Raw genomic sequence first — 15,694 nt, 5'->3', positions numbered from 1 at the left:
TTGCCTCTGTCTAGCTTACCCATCCCCCTCCACCCCAAGTCAAGCTTGTCCCTTACAACCACCTCGGCCGGTCATGACGGGAGCAGAACACTGTAAACCATTTTAAAGCCAGCGGGAAATTGACTTTTGGCTGCACTCTGAATTTTCCAGCCCCATCCACCATGATGGGGGACTGGAAAATTCTGTCCAACTTTTCAGGCCGGTGACCTTTCATCACATTTCCAGCATTTGCAGAATTTTGCTTTCATGCTCATTTCTCTTCACATGGTAGGGAGTGGGTTAGCTTGAGTGGCTGGTTTGTGACACAAGAGTAGTAATAACACATGGGTTCAATTCCTATACCAGCGGAGGTTATCCATGAAGGCCCCACCTTCTCAACCTCATCTGGGGCAATGGTGACCTTCAGGTTAAACTCACCACTAGTCATCGCTATCTCGAATGAGAGAGCAGCCTTTGGGGCTACAGTGACTCAGTGTCAAATTTTAGTCTTGTAAAACATCTTAAGCCATTTACTATGTTAAAGGTGCTATATCTAAATTCAAGTTATTGCTGTTGTTTTGATGTAGGAAATGGGGCAGCCAATTTATATCCAGCAAAGTCCCATGTACAGCAATGAAGTGCTGATATTTTGAGTCTCAGTTGTGCAGCAAGAAGGTTGGTTTCTTAATGGAAAGGAAATGGTCAATCAAGCAGAGCCAGAGTGGGAAGTCTGTAAACTACCGTTGTGTATGAAAGGACTAGATCAAGGTGGTGCTATTAATGATGCAATAGACATGTTGCTGAAATGAAACAGATCACTTCCACTTGGCAGCATTACCGAATATCTCCGCTGAGTTTAAGAGGCAGCTGGACTCCAGCGGGATTTCATGGAGATCAGATGGATGTCAGACACAAAGTTCCATTAGTCAATAATTAAACAGTGCAACTGTTCCAATTATTTAAATTCTTCTGATCTCTGTAAAAACTTCACCATCACCCTGCAAATCAAAAAAGGATCACTGGTGAAGCTCCAATCCCCCGGTTATGGTGCATAGTATGTCTCATGGTAGTTTGTTTAAAAAGAAAATGTTTTATCTCAACCCTGTTCAAAGATTGGACAAACATTGGTACCTTTGCATGGAGCCAAGGCAGTGAAGCTCATTTGAGGCAATCCTTGGCACTTTTCTATCAACATAGCTCTTCATCAATGTCATCAAGATTCATTTCTTGCAAAGTGAGCCTCCAATTATAAAGGTGATTATAAAGGTAACCTATGTTAAAAGGCTCCATCGAAACCTGCCCTTCTCTTCCAGGGCAGGTCAACCTGTGCTGCTTTTCCAGCACTCCACTCTCTGCTCTAATTTTATCATTAATTGTTTGACTCTATTTAAAAATGATTTGTTCCTGGGGAGTTTGTGTTCAGATGATGCACTCTAGAGCATTTCACTCCCAAGCTGGTGGATTAGGGATGAATTCCAACATTAATGAGGTTAGCTGGAGCAGGCAGAAGTTGAGGGAAAATCCATTCAGGTTGTTCTTTGAATACAGCACAGAATCAGTAGACTTCTGTTTTTCAGTAAAGCAGGAACACTCTCAGCTCCGAGTCAGAAGGTCAGGAGTCCAAGACCCACTACATAAATTTGAGCACACAACCTTTGCTTTTGCTCCAGTGCAGTGCTGAGGAAATGCTGCACTGTCTTTTGAATGAGGCATCAACCGAGGCTCCATCTCATAAGGTAAGAGGTCCCATGGAATGATTTCAAAGAAGAACAGGGAAGTTCTGTCTGGTATTTTGGCTATTATTTATCTTTCAACCAATATCAATTAAACAGGTTATCTGGTAATTGTTTCACTGCTGTTTGTGGGAGTTTGCATGTGCAAATTGGCTGCGGCGTTTCCTACTTTACAACAGTGAGTACACTTCATAATTACTTCGACAGGTTGTAAAATGCTTTGAGCTATCCTGCAGTCAAGAAAGGCACAATATAAATGCAAGTTCTATCTTTCTTTTTATTCTATTTTATATCATACCATGATTGTGTTGTGTGTTAATTAAAAAAAAACTATACAATGGGGTCTTACAAAATCTCTCAGTGCTACCAGTGATGGTGGAATACCAAATATGAACTGTAGCTATCAGCACTACCTTTCATGCACAGGGCAAATGTGTCAGTCTACACCTCAGCTTACAGCTCACTCCTACCAGACAACCACTGCTCCCACACCAAACACCACACAACCACACAAAACAACAAACCAGCTCCTCGATCTGCCAGCTTTTCCACCTGCAACCAGACAACCATGCTCCGAAGTGGCAAGACACAAAGTGGAGCCATGTCCTTGAAACCACATGGTATGATGCTGTCGGGGCAGAAGGATTAAAAAAAACTTTCCACTTAAGTCTTCAATTTGATTTTGAAGAGTTTAATAAGCTTGCACAGGCAATAAACAGCACATGAAACCTCTGACGCTGCTTCACACTATTTATACCATTCACAAACTGGATTGCGGCTACCAGCCCATTGCTTGTTTACCCATCTCTTCCCCACTGCCACAACATCCCTCCGCCGCTCCCAAGTCTTTCTCTTCTTCTCTTCCGCTGCCGATGATTCACGCTGTAGTACAGCATCACGGTGTCTAGTACTTTGCCACCCTTCACCTCTGCGTCTAGACAGTGAGTGTCACAGCCTCACCCATTTGTATCTTTCCCTGACAACACCACCCACAAACATACTTTACAGTAAGGGTCACTGGGTAGCAATCAGGACTTGGGGCTCTGGCTAATTTTATCCTTCACCAGCTCAAGGGTGTCGAAGCCAATTATAATGCCCCAAATACCAGTCCCAATCAATTACTTGAGAGGAAAGGGGGCCAGATTCACCCGGCATTATAAATATTACGTATCCAAGAGATGGTTGATTCCCTGTCCCTCTGGTCATTAAGAAATATTAAAGTAGCATTCTTGAAAAACAGATCCAGCAATGTCACAATCCATGTAATATTTCAGGATTTCTTGACCATTTTTCAAAAGAGAGTATTTGGAATAGCTTTGCTTTAAAACCCCAAAATCTAAATGCATAGCATATTCATACAATTTTTTAAAACTTGAAAAAGCATCTAGGTGAAAGTGAAATACTGATAGCTGGGCACTGAAGTTACTTATCCAAAATCTATAGACAATAAGCAATTTATTAGCCCACCCCAGAGAACAATGAACACCATACACTTCCTTGGCTTGCTGCATTGTTCCAGTGAAGCCCAATGCAAACTGGAGGAACAGCACCTCATCTTCCGACTAGGCACTTTACAGCCTTCTGGACTGAATATTGAATTCAACAACTTTAGGTCTTGAACTCCCTCCTCCATCGCCTTTCTGTTTCTTCCCCCTTCCTTTTGTTTTTTCCAATAAATTATATAGATTTTTCTTTTCCCACCTATTTCCACTATTTTTTAATAGTTTTAAATCTTTTATGCTCCCCCCCACCCCCACTAGAGCTATACCTTGAGTGCCCTACCGTCCATTCTTAATTAGCACATTCGTTTAGATAATATCACCAACTTCAACACCTATGTGTTCTTTGGTTCTTTTGTCTGTGACATCCTTGGATGATCTGCTTCTATCACTGCTTGCTTGACCCTACAACCACACCACCCCCCTCCACTTCTCTCCCCCCACCCAACCACCACCCATACCCCCACACACACCTTAAACCAGCTTATATTTCACCCCTTTCCTTGGATTCACCTAGTTCTGTTGAAGGGTCACGAGGACTCGAAACGTCAACTCTTTTCTTCTCCACCGATGCTGCCAGACCTGCTGAGTTTTTCCAGGTAATTCTGTTTTTGTTTTGGATTCCCAGCATCCGCAGTTTTTTGTTTTTATAACCATACACTCATTGTGCTGCTGACTCAAGTGCTTGGCAATGTTTGCATGGTGCAGGTTATCATCTTGTGTTGGGATCACACAGTAATCAGAATAGACAAAAATGTTCACTGGTGGTGAAGGCAAGGTTTCACTGGGCTCAAAAGGTTAGAATGCTGGAGGGGAGGAGAATTAATTTTGTTTAAAAGAAAGATCTTGTATTTATATTGCACTTTACAGGACTTTAGGCCATCACAAAGCACCTCACAGCCAATGAAATATAGCCACTGCTTATAGTAAAGGGGGAGATGGTTGTGTAGTGCTAATATCACTGGACTAGTAATCAAGGAGCTGAGCTAATGCCCTGAGAGCGTGGGTTCAAATCTACCATGATAGTTAGAAAAGTTCAATTAATAAACCTGGAATATAAAGATACTCTCAGTAATGGTGAGTGTAAAACTATCCTTGATTACTGTAAAAAACCCAGCTGGTTCCCTAATACCCTTCAAGGAAAGAAATCTGCTATCCTAACCCAGTCTGGCCTACATGTGACTCCAGATATTAACAGCAATGTGGTTGGCTCTGAAATGGTCTAGCAAGCCACCCAATTCAAGATAGGCAACAAATACTGTTTTTTTTCCCAGTGATGCCCATATCCCATGAAAGAACAAAATATATAGGGGAAAAATGCAGCCAATTTGTGCACAGTGTGTGGAATCGTCCCAAGTTTGCACAGGTGCATTAGCAATTGGGAAAAAAGGTGTTTTACCCGCCGGCAGCAATGATGGCTTTTCACGCTGTATTATCCTATTCCCGGCACGTCCACCTCGTTAATAATGCATTCACAAGAAACACGCCGAATCGCTGATGGCTGGGTTCAGATTTGCTCACATTGCTGTCCCCTGAGGCCTTCAGTAATCCGGGCGCCCTGCACGGAGTTTGCACTCTCTAAGGGATTGAAAGGTGCTGCAAAGCCATGGCTGCCAAAGGGAGGAAACTTGCTGCCCCCAAATTTAGTCACACCTCCCTTGGGCGTCAACTGGACACGGTTGAGGCCCACCATGAAGCCCTCTACCCCTGCTCTAGGTGAAGACCAGCAAATAAGGTCACCAATCCAGCATGGCAGGTGGTGGCAGTGGTGGTCAGCACCAACATTCTGCAAAAGAGAGCAGCCACCCAGTGCCGAAAGAGGTATTGAATGATCTCCTTTGTCCTGTCAGGGTAAGTCGCTCTTCCCATCACTCTCAACTCGCACACTCACAAACCTATCACACATCCATAAGGATCTCATTCACTGCCAGTTCAAGGGACATCACCATTCACTCTCTCACACACACCTTCATTTGGCCTGCAGATCATGCCCTCATCCCATCCATGGCACCACTCACCACCCACACATGCCAGGCATACTTATCATCTGGCCTGGCAGGTGTCCTGCTTACACTCTCTTTATCTGTATTCATGCAGGACAAGCTGGCACACAACAAAAGGGAGAGATTGCAGACTGGTGCAGGAGAGCCTGACATTAAGGTCCTCACAGACTTTGAAAACAGGGCCATCCAGCTCTCTGGTGATGACCTGGACCATTCCTGTGCTGACGGTGAGGTTGGTGATGCTCAGCCAAGTGAGGATCCTGCAGTGCAACACCCATCAGACAACCATGCTGTGAGTCAGTTCCCCTGTTCTGCAGTCCCCTGTTATGCACTAATTATCTCTCTTTGCTTTCACAGTCACATCAGGAAGAAGCCAAGGGGGTTCACGAGCCAGGTCCTCCACTGAAGCCCTAAATACACTTCGGAAGAAGAATCTGATGACACCCTCATTGAAGCCGCATCTCAGCGCCCACCCACATCCTCCACCAGCGCAGAGACACACATCTCGGTGGGACCCAGTTCTAGAGTAGCCACAGGGTAACAATCTGGTGAGCACATCACACTGTCTGATCCACAGCAGGCAACGGCAGGGACTTCTCAGATGTCTGGCACTTGGAGGACTGCTGGAGGCCAGAAATTTGCTGAGTCCGAGTCAGATGATGAGCCTCTGGGACTCGGTCATACCTCAGTTGCTGGAGCTGCATAGTCAAGCTCGGGAACATCAGGAAGGGATGTCAGCTACACTCCTCAGATTGCAAGGCACAATGGAGGAGTCCATCCACTTTCAATCTGAGGTGACAGCACTGGCTTGCGAACACGCCTAGGTCAACACTGGTAGGATGGTGGCTGTCATGGAGACCTTGGTCCAGGACATCAGCCTGCACAGCAGTGCAAGACTGAATTCCATCGCTGACACCATAGTTGGCCTTCAACAGAGTCAACGTGAGAGGGGTGTGGGGCAGCTCCATTTCACTCCAGCTTCCCCTTCTCCTCAAGGAGTCAGCCAGGGGCCCTCGGGCACCCATAGGGAGGAGGATCGTCAGGTGCATACCCCAGGGCCATCCACGCAGGTGACTTCGGGAGCATCCGGCCAATCCAAATCCCCTCTTCCTGTGACCCCCACCAGCTCCAGCTCCACAGGCTGAGGAGGGTGCCACTGCCACACACAGCAGGACCCTGAAAGCAGGCCGGGGCCCTCCAGGTCTCGGCCCTCCAGAGGACGCCTGTCAAGATCATCACAGACAGGGCATAGCAATTAGCAGGCTGCCTCCACCTCCACTGTGGATGTTGGGGGAGCATCAAGATTTAGTGGCAGTGTTAGGAAAGTTAAGAAGATGTGATGACACAGGCTGGGCACAGATGTTAATATTTGTATATAATGTCCACTATTGTAAATAAACTCTCAAGAATGTCTCCTTGCCTTTGGTTCCTTGTTATGATGAGCAGTGTTCATGTCACTCAGATGTGAAACCTTGGTTCCTGCACAAGATAAAGGTGGGTGTCTCTTCCCTGTGCAGCGTGTAACCTCCAGACTATAGTGATGGTCCAGCTTCACATTGACTGGACAGATTACTGATGCCTGCACCTTGATGGTGCTGGTCATTGCTGCCAGAATGTTGTGGGCAGGCATCACGGAGTTCCGTCATTCTCTCTGTGAGCTCTCAGCACCTTTGAGGTGGGGCTGGGCCCCATCTGTTCATCATCTGTGACCAGTGACGCTGTGCTCCTGAAGGGGACAGGTGCTGAAAGCTGACAAAGGATCATATGCATTTAAAGTTTAACGGCTGTATCTCCATGATATGATCCTGCCCTCAGCCAGACAGGAGTCAGTTAATCACAGAGGCCATGTGAAAATGTTTGGAATGTCTTCACTACATGTCATCATCATCCTGGAATCTTGTGACTATTAGGGCCTCCATTGTGGCTCCACAACCTGAGCCTGAGCACTGAGGGTATGTGCGCTGCCATCAGCCACACAGGAGTCAAACATTCACAGATGCAAGATGAGGAGGCCAGAACTGTCCTCACAGCATCTCGTCATCCTCCATAAACCTTGTGGCTATGAGGGCAATGGCCTCATCTTCACCTTCGAGGATCTCATCATCGTCATCCCTTCAATGTCCTCCTCACTGAAGGACACATACAGCTCTTCCATTTCCTCCTCAGCCAGGTCTTCCCCCTGTTGCAGCACTAGGTTGTGGACCAAGCAGCAAGTGACGATAATGCACTACACTTTCGGTGGACTGTATTGAAGTGCTCCATTGGACCTATTGAGGCGCTGGGACCTCATTTTCAAAATACCTATCGTATGCTCCACCAAAGTCTGGGTCACTGCATGAGCCTGTCTGAGTGTCACGAGTGTCACCAACCACATCCTTTGTGGGTAGCCCTTGTCCCCAAGGAACACAACCCTGCAGCCTCTCTGGACCCTGTCAGATGTCAGGGATCTGAGACCTGCTAAGGTTATAGGAGTTGTGGATGTTGTTATGACACAGCAGTTGGTAGAGGCTGAGTTATTTAAAATCCCAGAGGGAAACTTTAAACAACTGTCATAACCTATATTTTCAGTTGGTATGTTTGAGATGCAGCTCTGAATTCATAAATGAAACCACCAAGCCTCCAGAGGTTATTTATATAAATTAGATTAAACATTTATTAATTTACAAGGGATTAAACACATACACACGTCAACAAATTACTGTCATAATAACTTTTAAACAAATCCCCAAATTAATCACTCCCAGGTAAACCTTCACTAAGGCAACAATAATTCATAGACTCAAACAGACACCAGGCAAAGCACATTTTATCTTACAAATTCAAAATGAGGTTCCTTTCAATTTGGTTCCTTTGCAGACAGCTGTAGGCTTACAGGCGGCTTAGATATTACATGCCTCTGACTTCCACACACAAAACTCTTTTCTGTACATATCTAGCCTTCTGTTTGAATGTACATTCTCATTGTATCACCAGGCCCTTTGAACTCTACCTCTTCTAATAATAACACGCCTTTCATAGTACTGATTTTATCAGTAATATAAACATATTTCTTGGTGTCTCCTAGCTAGGTGCAAGATTTCACCCCCAGTCTTTGAATGGCTTATTCAACAAAATGCAAATGTCCTCTTTACCTTAACTTCCTTACTGTTTAACATCTCAAAACTACTATACATCAAAGCTCCCACACTAGTTGACTTTAATCCAATTAAGACACCCACAGACACAAACCCTAATACAAGTCCAATTTAAAGTAATTTCCAATAACATTATACACCTTAATATCGCTTCATGACAGCCCCCTCCCTATCGAAGAATGAACTGTCATAATTCTAAAAGATGGCTTCATTTTTTTAATAACCCATCTCACACTATCTCTTATACTTATTACACTATCAGATGCATGCATTAACATAACAATATATATACACAAGTCCTTGGTATCAACAGAAATCACTCCAGTTCAGTATCCAAGTTTTTAAAAAATGTCCCATTTTCCTTTAAGCTTCAAACTCTGGATAACGCATCTGCGAGCAGGTTCTCTCTACCAGCAATATGTATAACCCGTAGATTAAATGGTCATAATAATAGACTCCACCTGAAAAGTCTTGCACTTTTGTCTCGAAATTTGTTCAAAAACTTCAAAGAATTGTAATCTATATAAGCAATTGTTTCTGGTGGATTGTTGGCAACATAAATTTCTAAATGCTGCAACGCTAACACCAAACCCAAGGTCTCTTTTTCAATCATTGAATATCTTCTCTGTTGTACATTCAGCTTCGTGAAAAATGCCCTATCAGTTTTTCAATTCCAGTGTCATCTTCTTGTAACAGTACAGCCCCAATGCCTATATCGCTTGCATCAATGGCCAACTTGAATTGCTTGGCATAATTGGCTACGGCCAAAACTGGTGTTGTAGTTAATACAGTTTTCAAGCTATCAAATGACTTCTGACACTCCAGTGTCCATTGAAACTTCTTGTTCTTTTTAATAATTCAGTCGGTGGAGCAGCCACACTGCTCAAATTTGGTACAAATTTCCAGTAAAACTCATTCATGCCCAGAAATCTAAAAATTTCTCATTTTGTTGTAGGCACTGGGAAATCCATGAAATCCTTGACTTTTGTATCTCTCTGAATCACCTTACCATGTCCAGTAGTATGGCCTAGATACATAACTTGCACTTTTGCAAATTCACTTTTAGCCAAGTTCATCACCAAATTAGCTTCTTGTAATCGAGAAAATAATCCTTCCAGATGCTGGAAATGCTCCTCCCATGTAGGGCTGAAAACTATTAGATCATTAATATAAACAGCGCAATTGCTTAGACCTGCAATTACTTTGTTTGTCAGTCTTTGAATTGTCACAGGTGCATTCTTCATACTAAATGGCATGACTTTAAACTGATATAGTTCACTTGGCGTTACGAAAGCTGATATTTCCTTTGCTCTCTCTGACAATGGTATCTGCCAATATCCTTTCAGGAAATCAATCTTTGTGATAAATTTCGATTGTCCCACTTTCTCAATGCAATCTTCCAACCGTGATATAGGATATAAATCCACTTTTGTCACCGCATTTACCTTTCAATAGTCCACACACAGTCTTTGTGTTCCATCCGGTTTCGGTACCAGCACAATAGGTGAACTTCAGTTACAGCAACTAGACTCAATGATATCATTTTGAAACATGAAATCAATATCTTTTTGTACTTGTGATAACTTTGCTGGATTTAATCTATAAGGATGTTGCCCTATTGAAGATGAAACCTATACTGAGACATCATGTATAGCTAAATGTGTCTTTCCCAATTTATTCCCACAAATGGATTTGTGTGACTGCAATAGCTTTTCCAAATCACTTCGGCACTTGCTTGGAAGGATAACTCAATATTTCATTTAAATTTTCAAACACCTCCTCATTATCCAATTTGATTAGAGGAAAATCAATTTCAGAGCCCTGCACTTCTACCTCTTTCTCATCATCCGCCATCACTAATACCTCTTTTTGTTCCTCTTCTCTGTCAAAGTACTTTTAAAGCATATTTATATGACACGCCCTCTGCTTCTTTCTTCTATCTGGAATATTTATCAAATAATTTACTTCACTCAATTTCTTTTCAATCCTGTAAGGCCCACTAAATCTTGCATTTAATGAATCACCTAGTACTGGTAACAAAACTAATACTTTCTTTCCAGAAACAAAGTTGCGAGCTTTAGCTTTGTTATCTGCCTTCACTTTCATAACTTGGTGTGATATCTTTAAATATTCTCTAGCCAACTCACATGCTCTATTCAATCTTTCCCTGAAATTTGATACGTAATCGAAGAGAATAGTTTCTGAATTATGACCCACCAATTTCTCATGGATCAAGTTCAGTGGTCCCCTTAGCTCATGACTGTAAACTAATTCAAAAGGGCTAAAACCAATCAATGCATTAGCAGCGTCTCTAATAGTAAATAACAAAAACTGAATTCCTGTATCCTAATCCTGTGGATAATCCTGGCAGTATGCTCTCATCATAGTTTTTAATATTTGATGCCATCTTTCCAAAGCTCCTTGTGACTCCAGATGATAAACTGTTGACTTAAACTGTTCTATCTGCAAACTGTTCGTTATTTCCTTAAACAGCTGTAGCATGAAATTTGACCCCTGATCTGATTCTATTTCCTTAGGTAAACCATATCTTGTAAAAAATGTAATTAACTCCTCCACAGTCTTCTTAGTTGTAATGTTCCTTAAAGGTATCGCTTCAGGAAACCTGGTTGACACATCCACTAGTGTTAGTAGGTACTGATTTCCACTTTTAGTCTTAGGGAGGGGTCCTACACAATCAATCATGACACTAGTAAAATGTTCTTCAAATGCTGGTATTGGGATTAAAGGCACTGGCTTAATCACTGCTTTTAGTTTCCCTGTTACTTGACATATATGACCGGTTATTCAGAATTTAAATATATCCCTATGCAATCCTGGTAAAAAAAATACCTCTGTATCTTTTTCTGTGTTTTCCTAATTCTTAAATGTCCCCTCAATGGAATTTCATGAGCAATCCTCAGCAATTCATTTCTATACCCTAATGGGATAACAATCTGATGCACCTCCCTCCAGCTTTCATTTGCTGAGACATGATCCGGATTCCACTTTCTCATTAAAGTGTCTCCCTTAAGGTAATAACATACTGGAATACATTTTTCTCCTGTTTCTGAATAAGCTTTCTGATATAACTGCTTTAAAAGCAAATCATTTTCTGTAACTCCACTAATGTCCTTGAGTTAAACAATTCAGATGAATTGAACTGTAGTCTTTCCTCCTGAACAATGTTATCAAACACAGTGCCAATGAATTGGATTTCGACACTTGCTTTTGAACCGCCTGCTCTTCTTGTTTTTCTTGTTCTTTCCGATGAGCGAATATGGTGTCTGTGACCTCCTCGATACCCTTGTGCATGGAGCTTGTAAGATCCCGCACAGGTCATCTGTGGAGCTTTGGAGGGAGCCACTGGCATAAAAATTGAGTGCCTTGGTCAATTTCACGACCACTGGCAGTGGATGCCTTCCATGTCCCCGTGGCGCCAAAGCCTGCAGCAGGTGGCATATGTGACTGAGGGAGGTGCTTCTCCATTTGCTGAGCCAGGCGCCTCTGCCGCACTCTTCTTCTTCTTCTTCTCTGCTCCCTGTCAGCCATGACGCATACCGCTAAATCACCAGGCTCCATGATCCTGATGTTCTCCTCCTGCAGGGTCAAAGACAGAGACTGGTGGGTTAGCATATGCACCCTAAGAACCTCTCTTGGTCTGAAGGTCCCTTCACACATGCAGGAGAGTGCTGGCCACTTGGATGGCCAATGTGCAGTGTGCTCATTGGGCTGTCCAAAACTCCACCATCTCCGCCTCACTCCACTTGAATGATTGGCGGCAGCTTCGGCCACTGGACTACATGCTGTGCTCTCAGCTCAGGCGCAGCCACTCTCCTAACTGCAAGGCTGAGCTGTTAGCTTGAACCATAATGGATACTGATCCAGACCTTAATAAAGACATTGCAAGGGGCTCTGAGTGCAGCCTCCAGTGACTGCACCATAGCCACCTTTCACAAGGGGATTATACAACTTGCCCAGTCAACCAATTGTTCAGCTACCCTCTAAAAGACACATTAATTTGCAGTCTGCACTCAAGGGGTGAAAAGTTCTGGAGCATTTGGTGGCACTTTCATGCTTTTGCATTGCTTGAGTGGGCAGAAAATCTTTGGAGGCCCAACTCCAAGCATGTCAATGGAGCTGCTGCTGAACGGTCTCAGCTGCAGAAGAATGCTCACTTTTGACAAGCTTTTCCAAGTGCGTGGCTGCTTCCCTCACCCACCCTGGGCATGTGCCTGATTATATCCTTCAGTGTGTTGCCTTGACCCCCAGCCCCCCTGCCCCTGCCACCCCCCTCCTTCAGTCTGACCCACACTGGAGCCCTTGCCCCGGCAAAAAGCAACTTGCCGGGAAAAAGCGGCTTGCTTGTGCCTGCCGCGAATGTGCAACATCTCATCCTTGATGTTCTACAGGTGATACTCGCAAGCGCTGTGCAAGGTTGTGTGCGCTCACATCTGAGTTCCCCTCAAAGTTCAGGGTGTCAGGTGCACGCCTTTTAAAGGTGGTCGTGCAGCACGCCGATCTGAGGTCATGCTGGCGTGGGTAGTTTGACGTGGGAGGGATGATTCCGGTGAGCAGGGTTTTTAATTAGATGCAAATATATTAAAAACGTCATTCCCAAGGTGTGGTGGGAAATGCTGCCCACCATTGACAGGTGGAGTGGATGATTGCAAACTGGCTTCACGGTGGCATGAAACCGATTTTGGCCTTCTCGCCATATTGTACCGCCTGCCATGACTCCCGATGCCAACAGGCCTGGAAAATTCCGGCCAGCATGTTTTCACAAACAGCAATGAGATCATGTGTTGGCTGATAAATATGAACCAAGAACACTGGAAGAACACCCCAGTCCCTCACAAATAAGGGCTGGGAAATCCCGGCCCACACCGGCAGGTATTGTTGTGGACGGGGTGACAAAATTTGGGGAGCCCAACCTGAGAGTGCTTTAACATCTGATCTGAAAGACAGATTATGTTAAGCAACACAATCCACCAATGTGAGGAAGCACAGCATTTCCATTAGTTTTTGTTATTATGTGAAGGCAATTTGTATTGATTGAATAAGTGCAATCATAACTGTTCTAGATTTTCATAAGGCTTCACAATTCATATGTGACCTTGCCATATTTTCTCAGTCTGTCTTTTAAATGATTGGAGGGGCACAGATGGCGTGGACGTATTGATATTGTCGCTGGACTGGTAATCCAGAGACTGAGGGTAATGCTCTGGGACCTGGGTTCGAATCCTGCCATGGCAGATGGTGGAATTTGAATTCAATAAAAACCTGGAATTAAAAACCACCACCACCACCATCGCTGGGTATGTCCTGTCCCACTGGCAGGACAGACCCAGCAGAGGTGGCAGCACAGTGGTATACAGTCAGGAGGGAGTTCCCTGGGAGTTGCCCTGGGAGTCCTCAACATCAACTCTGGACCCCTTGAGCTCTCATGGCATCAGGTCAACCCTCCTGCTGATTACCACGTACTGCATTCCTCAATGTTGAAAACCACTTGGAGGAAGCATTGAGGGTGGCAAAGGTGCAGTACTCTGGGTGGGGGACTTCAATGTCCATGACTAAGAGTGGCTTAGCTGACCGAGCTGGCTGAATCCTAAAGGACAAAACTGCTAGACTGGGTCTGCAGCAGGTGATGAGGGAACCAACAAGAGGGAAAAACACACTTGACCTCATCCTCACCAACCTGCCTGCTGCAGATGCATCTGTCCATGATATTATTGGTAGGAATGACCACTGCACAGTTGTTGTAGAGATGAAGTTCCACCTTCACATTGAGGATACCCTCCAGTGTGTTGTGTGGTACTACCACTGTGATAAATGGGATAGATTTTTAACAGATCTAGCAACTCAAGACTGGGCATCTATGAGGTGCTGTGGGCCGTCAATAGTAGCAGAATTGTACTCGAACACAATCTGTAACTTCATGGCCCGGCATATCCCCCACTGTACCATTACAATCAAGCCAGGGTATCAACCCTGGTCGAATAGAAAGTGCAGAAGGACATGCCAAGAGCAGCACCAGGCATACCTAAAAATGAAGTGTCAACCTGGTGAAGCTATAACACAGGACTACTTGTGTGCCAAACAGCATAAGCAGCAATTGATAGACAGAGCTAAGTGATCCCACAACCAACAGATCAGATCCTGCCACATCCTGTCATGAATGGTGGTGGATACTTAAATAGCTCACTGGAGGAGGAGGCTTCACAAATATCCCCATCCTCAATGATGGGGGGACCCCAGCACATCAGTGCAACAGATAAGGCTGAAGCATTTGCTATAATCTTCAGCTAGAAGTGCCGAGTGGATGATCCATCTCGGCCTCGTCCAGAGGTCCCCAGCATCACAGTCTTCAGCCAATTTGATTCACTCCACGTGATATTAAGAAACAGCTGAAGGCACTGGATACTGCAAAGGAAATGGGCCCTGACAATGTTCCGACAATAGTACTGAAGACTTGTCCTTCAGAACTAGCTGTGCCCCTAGCCAAGCTGTTCAGGTATATCTACAACACTGCATTTACCCAGCGATGTGGAAGATTGCCCAGGTATGTTCTGTCCACAAAAAGCAGGACAAATCCAACCAGCCAATTACAGCCCCATCAGTCTACTCTCGATCATCAGTAAAGTAATGGAAGGGGTCATCAAGCAGCTATCAAGCAGCACTTGCTTAGCAATAATCTGCTCATTGACGCCCAGTTTGGGTTCCGCCACAGCCACGCAGCTCCTGATCTCATTACAGCCTTGGTTCAAACATGGACAAAGGAGCTGAACTCCTGAGGTGAGGTGAGAGTGACTGCCCTTGACATCAAGGCAGCATTTGACCGAGTGTGGCATCAAGGAACCTTAGCAAGACTGGAGTCAATGGGAATCAGGGACAAAGCTCTCCGCTGGTTGGAGTCATACCTAGCACAAAGGAAGGTGGTTTATGGAGATCAGTCTCCGCTCCAGGACATCACTGCAGGAGTTCCTCAGGGTAGTGTCCTCAGCCCAACCACTTTCAGGTGCTTCATCAATGACTTTCTTTCCATCATAAGGTCAGAAGTGGGGATATTCACTGATGATTGCACAATGTTCAGCACTGTTCATGACTCCTCAGGTACTGAAGCACTCCATGTCCAAATGCAGCAGGATCTGGACAATATCCAGGCTTGGGCTGACAAGTGGCAATTAAAATTCATGCTAGACAAGGGCCAGGCAATGACCATCTCCAACAAGAGAGAATCTAACCATTGCCCCTTAGCATTCAATTGGATTACCATCACTGAATCATCCTGAGAGTCACCATTGACCAGAAACTGAACTGGACTAGCCATATAAATACTGTGGCTACAA

This window comes from Carcharodon carcharias, chromosome 13 (genome assembly GCF_017639515.1).
Source record: "Carcharodon carcharias isolate sCarCar2 chromosome 13, sCarCar2.pri, whole genome shotgun sequence".
In the NCBI taxonomy this organism is placed as follows: domain Eukaryota; kingdom Metazoa; phylum Chordata; class Chondrichthyes; order Lamniformes; family Lamnidae; genus Carcharodon; species Carcharodon carcharias.
This window is presented reverse-complemented; position numbering follows the sequence as displayed.